The sequence below is a fragment of the Ostrinia nubilalis genome, chromosome 23 (assembly GCF_963855985.1).
Source record: "Ostrinia nubilalis chromosome 23, ilOstNubi1.1, whole genome shotgun sequence".
NCBI lineage: Eukaryota > Metazoa > Arthropoda > Insecta > Lepidoptera > Crambidae > Ostrinia > Ostrinia nubilalis.
In genome coordinates this window covers 5,140,109-5,149,524 of record NC_087110.1, presented here as the reverse complement: position 1 = coordinate 5,149,524, position 9,416 = coordinate 5,140,109, and positions in this window count along the sequence as shown.

The window sequence follows — 9,416 nt, the reverse complement described above, 5'->3', positions numbered from 1 at the left end:
GACAACGGATATAAACATGCTTAAATACTTTTTTTACATATTATACATAGAAAACACCCAGACCCGTCACAGAAATTAAAAATCATTTCAATTTCTGCCCGACCGGGAATCGAACCCGGGACCTCTCGGCATAGTGGTCCGTTCTGAACCACTACACCAAACGAGCGAGTATCTAGATACTCGCTCGTTTTATGGCCCTCCCGAAGACCCATCTGCCGTTGCTACACCCCCATTATCTGACTCCATAAACCGCCGAGACGCAAACAATCTGTAGAACTCCCCTGTCTCCGCTTTAAACTCAGCACCGGCCTATAAAGGTCTCTATACCGGGTGTAAGACAAAGATTCCCATTAAAACATTAAATACTTTCAGCCCCATTTCAAATCATCATTTGCAAATAACCAAAAAAAGCAATGATAAATAAATATGCCACCAATTTTTCATGAATTTTGAATTATCATCATCATTATCATTTCAGCCACAGGACGTCCACTGCTGAACATAGATAGGCCTCCCCCAATAATTTCGATGTTGCCCGGTTTTTAGCGGCCTGCATCCAGCGCCTTTGGTAGCCAATGTTATTTAGTAGGTAATGAAAATGCCTTTAAATATTAACAGTCTTTAATATTGAAAAACAAAAAACGTACATTGGGCCGGATTTTACCTACATTTAAATCTTTTTTTTTAATAATAATAATAATTTTGTATTCGTACAAAACATGGTTTGCGACAGTTTGTACTAACGTGTATTAGCAAATAGCAACAATCTTAAAACAGATAAAATTATATCAGCTATAACTGGCACAGTAATTTAATAACATCACCCTTATAACAATGAATGTAATTCGATTTTCGTCACAAAATTAATAATAAAATACCTAATTCGTACTTCGCTACACAGACAAGAGCTCTCCAATAGCTGGTCCTCTTTTTACTATGCCATAGACTTTAAACTTCATCAAACAGTCGTAAATAAGCTGAAGTTCGAATCACCGCTGAACGCTTAAGCCGGCTCTAGGTTTTAATGGCTGTACAAGATTAAGAGCATATAAAAGTCGGATAGTAATTGTTATGCGGAAAATACAGGGTTAAGTACTTGGAAAAACAATGAGATTTACATTTTAAAAGGAACTGTTTTGGGTTTTATTTATATTAAGTACCTAACAGAAAATAGGCATTAATGAAAAGATTGAAATATGTAATTGTAAAATATGGCTTATTTTTTAAGAACACAAAAGTTTTACACCCAATTTTACGACAGTGAAAGACTTCGTTTGTCACAAATTCAAGGCTACAAATAAATAAGAGTTAGGTACTTTGATTGAGTTATAAAAACTAAAACACTGTTTTAATTACTTGACTATTTTGTCTCTTTGGACGTTTGGAAATCGACATAAAAAGTAAGTGACAAAAAGGGACAACTAAAATATTACCTCCAGTTGTATCACATTTTAAGGAAACTCTCTAACGTTATAATAAGCACTATGTGTGTAGTAGAGCCATAAGAATAAAAAGACAACACTATTAACACTTGAAGTCGATTCAATATAGATAATTATAACATTTCCTTGTTTTCATTCAGGCAACGCATTATCGGGCAACATGAAGGCCAATCAAAAATGAGGTTAATGTAACAACAACCAGTCATTGTTTAATTAATTAATTATCTTGTAAGAAATAAGGTTTAAGGTCTCAACTCAGCTTAAAACTTACAACAAAAACCTCATTTACCGTTTTCATATTTCCGGATTAAACCTGTTTTGAGACAAATAAATACGGTCTTTGTGGAAATCCTTGGGGGAGGCCTTTGTCCAGGAGTGGACGTCTTTCGGCTGAAACGAACGAACGAAATACTTTCTATTCTATTCTACTCTATTAGGGACGAATTGGGCCTTAACTGGTTTAGTTTTTATTGGTGGTCTAGCTAGGAATACAAAGGAGCTGCAGCGGTGGGAATGAGAGGTGGGAATAGCTACACAGAAAGCGAGATATAGATCGTTTCATCCACGAAGACGAGCCCCACCATTATTCCGCTAATGTTTGAGTGTTATCGGTACACTAGTCCAGTCATTTAAGCTTAAATTAGGTAAGAATCTCGGAATTCGAGATACCCAGCTATAAGTCTGTAAATACTTGTATATTGACACCCTAAAAGTTGTCTCAAAACCTACATATGGTAGGGTGTCAAGCAACTATTAAATTTTAAGGTCAAAGGTCACAAAAATCGGTTTTTTGCGCTTTTTTTTTTTAAATATCTCATTTCCTATGGGTTTTTTGCTATTTGTATTTATTATCAATATTGTAGAATACAAAATTCTCTACAAATTTTGTTCAAAAATTTTTTTAATACGGTGAACCGTTTTTGAGATAGAGGGCGGCCGCTAGTACTTATAATAAATCTGTAGAGAGGTCAATTCTGTACATGAAATATATTTTCAAAATAACTATCAGGGGGTGATTAGTGATCGATACTGATGCCAAAAATGCAATCAGTAAAATTTTTGTCTGTCTGTCTGTCCGTCTGTATGTTCTTTATAGAAACAAAAACTACTCGACGGATTTTAACGAAACTTGGTACAATTATTCTTCATACTCCTGGGCAGGTTATAGTATACTTAGGAATTCCCACGGGAACAGGAATTAGCGGGAAAATCCTTTTGTATGAAAAATCTAAACGCTTAACGGAAGTTAGACGCTTGAAATTTGGCATGTAGGTACCTTAGTAAAAGTAAACAACAAGGAATTCCCGAAATTCCCACGGGAATTAGCGGGAAAATCCTTTTGTATGAAAAATCTAAACCGCTTAAGTTGACCTGAAGTGATGCAGTGACCGCGCGCTCTCCGCCCTCTATCTCGAAAACGGTTCACCGTATAAAAAAATTTTTAAACAAAATTTGTAGAGAATTTAGTATTCTACAATATTGATAATAAATACAAATAGCAAAAAACCCATAGGAAATAAGATATTTCTAAAAAAAGCGCAAAAAAACGATTTTTGTGACCGTTGACCTTGAAATTTAATAGTTGCTTACACCCTACCATATGTAGGTTTTGAGACAACTTTTAGGGTGTCAATATACACGTATTTACAGACTTACAGCTGGGTATCTCGAATTCCGAGGTGAACTTACTATAATGACTGGACTACACGCTAAATCATCCATGAGTGTACACGCACACTACAATAATGACGCTCGGATTGCTCGGATCAAACTCCCCGCACCCCGCGCTTCCCTCGACCAAAAATTAGTGAAGTAAAGGATCTATACCAGCATAAGCGGCAGGGTAGATCAGCCACCTACAAAGGTGGACACTGGACAGATCACCTTTTAAAGGTTGCAGGAAGGCATTGGATGCAGGCCGCTTCCAACCAACCAATCTGGAAATCATTGGGGGAGGCCAATGTTGAGTTCAGCAATGGATGTCCTGTGGATGAAATTTAATGATAATAATGATGAATAGATACTATTGATTTTCAAAAATTTTAACATTAAAATATCGATTTTTCGTGTGATCAGAGTGACATTTACGCAATGTGACTCTAGAAACGTCAAAATAGAGGGACGCGCGGACGTTTCCGCGCGCTTTTATGTAAAGTGAAATTGTATTTAAAAATGACGCAATACATACAATAATGTGCAAGTTAAGTTTAATATTTACGTGTTGAGTGCTTTCTATTTAACTGCCAGTTTTTCCTTGATTACGTTCACTTGCGAGTAGGGTATTGTCACTTCTTTGTGACAAAGATAGTGGCGGCAACTGATTCACTCGACCATAGACTCTACTAAATAGAAATCAAATACTTTTTGTTTAACTGCCAGATAGGGACCAATGACAGTCCTAAATTTCATAAAAATATCGCTCTTTCTGTTTGAACTTCCAGCTAACTTTCAAGGAATATTACATTAATCATTATCAATGACTTGACAATCTCAAGTGCCAATGGAGTATATTTATGGCGAAATAACGATGATGTTAGGGTTTACAACGTACTAAAACTGGAAGTGCCACCATCAGTCTTTTAGTAGCCCTTTGGTACTAAGGATCGAGGACATTATGAGCTTGTGGAAGTACATACATCGCTAGCGCAAATTGATTTCGGCAATTTTCTATAAGTATTATGTACTTACTTCTTTGTGATCTCTACATAGTTTGCAAAATGCCACCCACGCATTTGTTGTCAAAAATGTAACTTACATAAATTCCATTAAGATGCCCATTTGGAACAAATGCAAAATTAATTTGAATAGTATTATTATAGCACATGATTTCGAGTGACAATTATGAAATGATTAACGTGACCCAAATCTTTGAGTAGGATGGAAAACGCTTTTCGTTTGAAAAAAAAAGTAAGTAAAAAATTTAAAAATTTTCCATAACATAAAATGTAAATCAACTCAAACACCAATATTCTGCAAAAACACTTTTATTAATATTTAGCTACATTACCTACACAATCTCACCATCGTAATAATTATTATAGCTCAATTTTCTATAGTGAAATCATATTTATTAATAATTGAAATGATACTTTACTCTTTTACAATATTACCAATTTAAAATAAAAATCACTTATAAAAATAATAATTGTACTTTGTTTTTTAAAAAATAATAATAGCTTTCAGCAAGACAAGGTGAGTGTTACTAGCTCGACGCTTCGACAAGGAAAGATCGAGTGGCCGCTCGTTGTTCGAATGACGTCTCGGTGTCGCCCTCTAGCGGCGGCAAATTGTACTTCCGGGCGGAAACGACTGTGGCGACAACATCCGGCCGTCCTGCATACGTGGTCGTCCTCGGACATCGTATTGGTCTAATGTGGAAGCTGTAAACAAATAATAATGTTATTTTTATATTTAAGATAGTTCAGAATATCACTTTATCCTTATGCGCCTGCAAGATTCATGTTTTAATAATAGTTTGAACTAAATGACTTTAACTGTCACTTAGTCTTGTATCACCATTACATCTTAAAAACGGCTTTCACTTTGGATTCCCGTTTGAAGACAACACACTTGCAAGCTCATAAGTGTAAAGACATATTAATAAGAAAATAGAGACCAACAAATATCACAGCAACACAAAAGTTCTTAGTATTTGTAGGTATAATGGCTTGAACTATTTGATACTGTTTAAGCATAGTCATCAACATAGTTTTGTATCACCATTATATGTATAACCAACGACAGCTTTCACTAGGGATTCCCATCAATTGGTGCAAAAACTCTAAGAACTTTTCGTTGAAGCTGACACATTAGGCCCACATAACTCGAAATGAATTATTTACTTTATACAAGCTAACGTCTCTAATAAAGATAAATAATAAATGTTTAACTTACATGTGTTTCAATGAGTACCTGATTACTGGACAACATCCGGTGCAACTTCCTCCTCGCCCTCATCCGAAATGCGTATCCAAAACTTCATATTCTCTGCGCAGGTTACGCCATCATAACGTTTTGTACTCCGCTCCGCTCCTCTCATATCGGATACTTTATAACGGTCATGCCCTAGGACTTCTGTTATTTGGAAAGGTCCTTTAAACAATGGCATTAACTTTGTGCTGTGACCGTCATTTGAGTGACTTGGTATTTTAATCACAACCAAGTCTCCAATATTATAATTAGTAGCCAATTTCCTTTTAGAGTCGAAAGCTGCTTTTTGTGCTTGAGCAGCTCTTTTAATGTTTTGATCTACTTTGTCACGCAAGGCTGTCACGTCAACCGATTTTTCTGTATTATCCTCATCAGCAATTCTATCATTCATCATCCGAATTCTGTATCCAAAAAATACTTCACTAGGTACTGCTGCAGTACTTTTGTTTATTGTACTGTTTATACCTTGTTGTATTTGGGTTACATGTTGATCCCATTTATTGTTATTTGCATCTGCGCTAAGACTCCGTAACGCATCTAAAATGGTTCGATTATATCGTTCGACTTGACCGTTCGAACGTGGTACGGCTGTGGCAATAATATGACGTCGAATATTATGATCATTACAATAACCAGTAAATAATTTTGATGTAAAAGCGCTTCCGGCATCACAAATCAGTCTTTTAGGGTTCCCGAATATTTTGAAAATCTTATTTAATTCGTTGATAACTATTTTGCTTTTGGTATTTTTGACAGCGACAATAAACACAAATTTAGTAAAAGAATCTACTATTACCAAAAGATAAGCATTATTTTGTGTTGTTTCAACAAAAGGGCCTAAATGGTCAAGGTGTAAAGTGTGGAAAGGTCTAGCATATTTTGGAATTGGATGTAACAGTCCCGGTTTTTTTCCACTTATAGCCTTGTAGTAAATACAGTTTAAACAGTTTTTAATGTACTTTGTAACAATTTTCTTGAGTCGAGGAAACCAGTACTGTGCTTTGATTCTCTCAACAGTCTTATCAACTGCAAAATGCCCAATGTCATCATGATTGGCTCTTATGACATGCCATATACACTGTTTAGGTACAACCCAACGTCTTCCGTATTGAGTCCTACGATAAACCTTATTGCCTAATAAATCATACTCATTGAATATTTTTTTATTAGACTCGGCCTCGCCTGATAATAGTATATCTCGAATACAGCAAATGTTAGGATCCTGTAACTGGACTGATAAGAGCCAATCACTTTCTGTAATAGACAGAACTGACAAGGAGTGCTCAGTTTGTACGGGGTTCCGACTCAAGGCGTCCACATGTTTCATTTGTGTACCAGCCCTATGAACTATCTCAAATGTAAATTCCTGAGTTTGTAAGACCCACCTGCTAATCCGAGGTATGATTTCTTTTTTGTTTAAAGTATGACGAACAGCATTGCAATCGGTTACAATTCTAAATTGATTTCCTAGTAAATAATGTCTGAATTTCTGTAATCCCACTACAATCGCTAAAAGCTCTAATTCAAAAGAATGATAGTTCTTTTCTTCATTAGTAGTTTGTCGGCTATAAAAGTAAATAGGTTTTTCCCCGTTGGAAGTGGTTTGGACTAAAATACATCCTATTCCATCGCGACTAGCGTCTGTATAGAGAGTGATAGGTAAATTAGGGTCAAAAATATTTAAAACGGCATCATCAATTAAGGCCTTTTTAAGATCTTCTACTGCCTGTGTTTGTTGAGGACCCCATTGCCAGGTTACATTCTTCTTTAACAAATTAGTTAAGGGCTTGCACATTACAGCACAGTTTTTTATGAATTTTCTGAAATAATTAATGAGTCCCAGAAATTGTCTAAGTTGGTGAATTGTTTTGGGGGTAGGATAATCTTTAATAGCTTTCAATTTACGTGAACTTGGTCGAACACCTTCATCTGAAATGTCGTACCCCAAAAATGTTACTTCCTTTTGGAAGAACGAACATTTTTCCAAGTTGATGGTCAGACCATTTTTTTGGAATATATCTAGAACAGTCTCTAAACAAGCTACATTTTGTTCAAATGTTTCAGTGGCTATTAGCAAGTCGTCCATATAACATATAACCCTCCCAAAACGCATATTTCCTAACACTGTATCCATTAGTCTTTGAAAGACTGAAGGTCCATTGCTCAGCCCGAAGGGCATTCTAATATACTCAAAATGACCATCGGGCGTAATAAAGGCTGTTTTAGGTATTGTTTCAGGATTTACAGCAATTTGGTGATATCCGCTTTTTAAATCGAGGGATGTAAAATATTTACACCCTCGTAACCGGTCAATGAGATCCTCAATCAATGGCATGGGGTATTTTTCCTTAACAGTAATTTTGTTTAGCTGCCTATAATCTACGCATAATCTTTTATCACCTGATGCTTTATCTACAAGGAGTGCAGGGCTAGCATAAGCAGAATTACTGTTTTGAATGATACCATTTTTTAGTAAGTCATCCGTGATGTTCCTCATAACTGAGCGCTCAGATTCAGACATTCTGTAAGGTCTTTGAAAGACTGGTTTATTAGACGTGAGTTCAAGGTTTAACTCAACACAGTCAGTTTTTCCTAATGTTGATAAATCATGAGAAATACATTGAGGGTATTTGGCAAAAGTTTTATTCAACACTGATGCATGTTCTTTCGAATTGTCGTTAAATTTTAAAACGTTAACATTTAAAACTTTTAGGCATTCTACTGGTTGAAAAGTTAAAGAATCACCCACACGTATGTACATAATACTTCTGTCCTCAGTAAAGTTCCGCCCTATGAGTATGTCACAGCCCGCTAATTTGTCGATAATATAAAGGGTGACAATTAATTCAACAGTGTCGACCTTCAAGGTAACGGCTACAGCTTTAGAAACAGTCACGTTCGACTCACATGTAAAACCTACTAAACTGATAGGCGCATTCAAAGAAAATGGTTTCAAATCATATTGTTTCACTAATTTATCTGTGATGAGTGAGCAATCACTTCCCATGTCGAAAAACGCGTTACTTTTGTAATCATTCAACATAATATCTTTGAAAAATTTCTGCTTAGTCTCTGACTCAGCGATCATCTTTACTTCAAGTTTAGTCTCCAATTTAGGCTTTGTTTTTAAACGACAAATTGTTTCTACATGCCCTAATTTATTACAAAAAGTGCATTGTACGTTACTGTTCAACTTACAGGTGGTTTTTTTATGCCCTACCTCCCCACAACGATAGCATGTTATATTTATATCGCGTTGTGAAGTCGTGGGATTATTCATAAAAGAGTCACTTTTATTATTGCCACTAAACTTTCGATCTGAACTTAAGGTCTCATTAGGTAGCGAACGAGTGCTTTGTTTATTAGACATGCTCGGTTTTTGAAATTGAGTCTTGTCTTTTTCAGGTTGCACATAAACTTTGCCATGTAAAAATGATGCTAACTCATCACAATATCGAAAAGTACCTGCCTGCGCAGCTGTGCTAATATTAGGGTCCCCGATTGACCCTACAATGACCGAAATAATATCCTGCTCACGAAACTCTAATTGCAATCTATCAATCTTTGCCTTTTGTTGAAAATAAAACTCGTAAAGGGACTGATCAGGAAGCGGTTTTGCATCTACTAACTGTTTTAGCAAAGTAAACATATCACGTTTAATTTGGAATGTATCCGACAATTTATTACGCCATTGTCGCCACCTCCATGTCGTCCACTGGGTCTCATTTTTTTGTAACGAATCAAGCCAAGTTTTAGCCGTATTACGCAGCTTTTGCAGAGCTTGGTACTGAATCATATTATCTGACCACCCAAATGCTCTGGCGTTTGCTTCAACTACATTTATCCACATATCAATATTATCAACTAATGGATCGAATTCCGGAATTACTGATGATAATAATGCACTTTGACTTACGGTTGGCGATCCTCTGCGACGTCTTTTATGCTTTTTATGCCGTTTATGACTTTTATCCGTGTCATAGTTTTTACTTGCGGAATCCACCGATGAGATCGATGTGCTGGAGTCGGAAGATGTGTCTCTTC